At 44.2% G+C, this 4,364-nt stretch overlaps 1 pseudogene; it reads left to right on the forward strand.

The window, feature by feature from the left end:
- Positions 1-2,390: 2,390 nt before the first annotated feature.
- Positions 2,391-2,508, forward strand: LOC136865078 (5S ribosomal RNA; annotated as a pseudogene).
- The last annotated feature ends 1,856 nt before the right edge of the window (positions 2,509-4,364 follow it).

The raw sequence follows: 4,364 nt of genomic DNA on the forward strand, positions 1-4,364 counted from the left end.
AGTTCCAGCCCTCGTACCACTTATCAAATTTCGTGGCAGAGCCGGGAATCCAACCCGGACCTCCGGGGGTGGCAGCTAATCACGCTAACCACTACACCACAGAGGCGGACATAAAATAATTATAATAATGAAAAATCTGATCTCCATCCTTCACAGCAAAGTACCACTGAGCTGGAGGGAATATCGAGTGGTTCATTAAATCGTGGTAATTATGCAGTAGAATACACGTTGGCGGGCTGAGTGGCTCAGCCGGTAGAGCGTTAGTTTGTGCTGAAGTTGCCGGGCCAAAGGTGCTTAAATACGCCAGCTTCGAGTCGATATGCTTAAAACAACATAAAGGAACTCCTGCGGAATAAAATTCTGGTTTCTCAGTGTCCGGCTCCATGGCTAAATGGTTAGCGTGCTGGCCTTTGGTCACGGGGGTCCCGGGTTCGATTCCCGGCAGGGTCAGGAATTTTAACCATCATTGGTTGGTTTCCCTGGCACGGGGCTGGGTGTATGTGTTGTCTTCATCATCATTTCATCCTCATCACGACGCGCAGGTCGCCTACGGGAGTCAAATCAAAAGACTACCTGGCGAGCCGAACCCGTCCTGGGATCTCCCGGCACTGAAAGCAATACGCCATTTCATTTCAGTGTCGCTGCAAACTGTAAAGATAATAATCTCTCTATTTAGACACTGCAGGCACTGGTATGAGTATTTTTACGTTTACTGACATGTTCATAAATTCAGCAGATTAAAGAGACTACTTACTCTTCGGTATTAATGTGGATCGGTAAGTGAAACCATGATAGACCTAGTTAATCATAGCTTAATATTCTTCTCCCGCTTTTTCCACACCTTGTGGGGTCGCGGGAGAGAACTGTGGCGCACATGTGAATTTGACCCTGTTTTACGACCGGATACCCTTCCTGACGCCAACCATATGGGGTGGGATGTAATCGCTATTGCGTGTTTCTGTGGTGGTTGGTAATGTAGTATGTTGTCTGAATATGAAGAGGAGAGTTTTGGGTCAGGCACAAACAACCAGTCCCCAAAACAGAAGAATTAATCACACGCAATTAAAATCCCCGACCCAGCCGGGAATCAAACCCCGAGCTCTCTGAACCGAAAGCCTCAACGCTAACCATTCAGCCAAGGAGTCAGACATCATAACTTAATGCTGTCTTTCTTTCTTCTGTCTTAATCCGTTTACCCTTCCAGAGTTGATTTTTCCCTCGGACTCAGCGACTCTACCACCTCAAGGTCAGTGTCCTGGAGCGTGAGACTTTGGGTCTGGTGATACAACTGGGAAGGATGACCAGTACCTCGCCCAGGCGGCCTCACCTGCTACGCTGAACAGGGGCCTGGTAGGGGTATAGGAGGATCGGGAGGGACAGGCAAAGAAGAGGAAGGAAGCAGCCATGGCCTTAAGTTAGGTACCATCCGAGGATGGCTGAGGTGGAAATCGAACTCCCTCTACTCGGTTGACCTCCCGAGGCTGAGTAGACTCCGTTCCAGACCACGTACGATTTTTCAAATTTCGTGGCAGAGCCGGGAATCGAACCTGGGTCTCCGGGAGTAGCAGCTAATCACACTAACCACTACACCACAAAGGCGGATTAACTTAATACTGTGTCTGCGAAAAAATACACCATATATACACAAGATTTTCGTGAATAATTCTTAAATGGCTTAGGGTATATTGAAAACTCGGCAATCGAATTCCAGTGGTAGCACTTACCTCACCCACAGCGATTACCTACTTATCTTGAATAAGAAGAAGAAGAAGAAGAAGAAGAAGAAGAAGAAGAAGAAAATAATATGTAGATGCAATTATTATATCGTTAACGCTTGTAGTGTAGGCGAAGGTCGTTCCCTACTTCAGAAACAATGCTCGAGAAGCTTAAATGAGCTTAATCTTATCTTAAAATACACCCGTGTACCAAAGTACGGTACAAAATATTATGCAATCTTATGATATAAATGTATACTGACCTAGGTTAAGCTATCCATTCAAAGAATCTTATGTAATGTGTAGAGATGGCAGGCTATATGACTGTTCCCCAGCAACAGACAAGGATGACTAAATTCAGGGTGGTCCAAGCGCCCCATTAAAAAAACCAAACCCCATGGCACTTAACGCCCTTGAAAGGGTCTTGGCCTGCCAAGCGACCGCTGCTCAGCCCGGAGGCCTGCAGATTACGAGGGGTCGTGTGGTCAGCACGACGCATCCTCTCGGCCGTTATTCTGGGCTTTCGAGACCGGGGCCGCCATCTCACCGTCAGATAGCTCCTCAATTCTGATCACGTAGGCTGAGTGGACCTTGAACCAGCCCTCAGGTCGAGAGAAAAATCTCGAATCGAACCCGGGGCTTCCGGGCGAGAGGCAGGCACGCTGCCCCTACACCACCAACGGCCATACCATGTTGAACACACCGGTTCTCGTCCGATCACCGAGTTAAGCAACATTGGGCATGGTCAGTACTTGGATGGGTGACCGCTTGGGACCACCACGCGCCCCTTGCGATTTATTTTATGCAACCCAACGCACTTACTACACTTCTGAAGTACAGTACATCGGCCCCTCTCCCTAGACCGGGGTAATATAAACAAATGTGTGGTTACGGGCTAGAAGAGAGCAGGATTCGTGAGCGCCACTATTAATTGGTTGTGGGTACCTCGAATGAACCCATAAAACGAGCACAGATACGAAGAACACGTACGTTACAACGGGTGTATAAACAGACCAGCACAGACCAGGAATAGATATCGTACGTTGCGAACTTCCCACTGCATGTCAAGCCTCTCAATAGCTCAATTGGCAGGGGTGTGGTCGGGCATATTATATGGATAGTGCTCGAGGGTACGAAAGTTTCGATTCCCATGCATATAATGATATTTTTGACCGCCAGTTGCCTGAGATGTGGCAAGGTTGCAATCTTAATAGTTTCCACATGCTGATTTATTTATTTATTTATTTATTTATTTATTTATTTATTTATTTATTTATTTATTTATTTATTTATTTATTTATTTATTTATTTATTTATTTATTTATTTATTTATTTATTTATTTATTTATTTATTTATTTATTTATTTATTTATTTGGTCCCGTAAAAGGCCGTTGGCTAGGATGGACGAGGATGGGGTGGTGATGGTCTGTGGCTAGGACACAGGCAACCAGTTAGCTCATTCATACGTGTTCCAAGTTTCGTAGGACACAGGTAGGTCAAAGTGCACCCCATTGGAACGACCACAACATGCGATGGCATATTGATGGAACATTCTCTGTCTATTCCAAAACGCCCACCTTGAACTCAGCTGTGCGCCTAAGGCATTGAAGGCCAGCATCGGACCTTTGCAAGTCAAAATGTAAATCCGTATAGTTAGGAGACCATGAACACCCATTTTGACTGATTCACATTTACCGAATCGCTTTCGCGCATCCGGAGGATGGATTTGAACAAATGCTGTCTAGGTTATCACTCCGCGAGAAAACGCCCGACAGCTCTCGAATTAATATTGCATACACCATATACCAAGTGCACGTATATTTATTCCTCCCATGTACCGTACAGCGCTCCATGACTGCATTCATCGCATGGCCACTGACCACTAACTGCTGCGTGTCGTCACAGTGCAGCCATGTTTTTAGCTGACTTCATGGCGTGTTTGACAGAGACGACTTGTTGCATTCAATTGATGAACCATGAAAGTCTTACTAAATTAATGCAAGACGTACTATACGTGTTGTCAAACACATCAAAGAACCCAATTTCTAATTCATTCTTGCAAAGATCAGTTTGATGATGATGATAATGCTTGTTGTTTAAAGGGGCCTAACATCTAGGTCATCGGTCCCTAAAGATCAGTTTAAAAATCATGGTTGTTTGATTAGTACATTTGTTTTGTTTTCTTCTATTACTGTTGAAAGTATTGAATTTTTAACTTCAAATCCCTTTCACTCAAAAGTGCCAAATATGTGGTTGCCTTCAATACAGATACTATAATTGCAACTAATCAAACATTTTTTAAATCTTTAGGGAACCTCTACATGAGGTTCCTAAAAAAAATATTTCAATTTTGAGAGAGGTGCACAATTTCCAGAACCGTTAGCCTGGATTACAGAAAAAGCTGTTGCAAGAAAATACTTTTTTTTTTTAATATTTGCTTTTACGTCGCAGTAGTAGTGCTCCAAACAGTTCGCTGATGACATCACAGTTTGTACCACTTAGAGACGTCCTGTGTTGCCATAGCGAAACTACATGCCTGGATTAATCCACTTTCATTCTGGTGTTTCAAAAACACTGTCAAAATCAATCCGGATAAAACCCAGGTCTCGTCATCGTAAAATCAAGAAGAGAGAGTTGTCGTGATTAAG

The sequence above is a fragment of the Anabrus simplex genome, chromosome 2, assembly GCF_040414725.1.
Source record: "Anabrus simplex isolate iqAnaSimp1 chromosome 2, ASM4041472v1, whole genome shotgun sequence".
Classification (NCBI taxonomy): domain Eukaryota; kingdom Metazoa; phylum Arthropoda; class Insecta; order Orthoptera; family Tettigoniidae; genus Anabrus; species Anabrus simplex.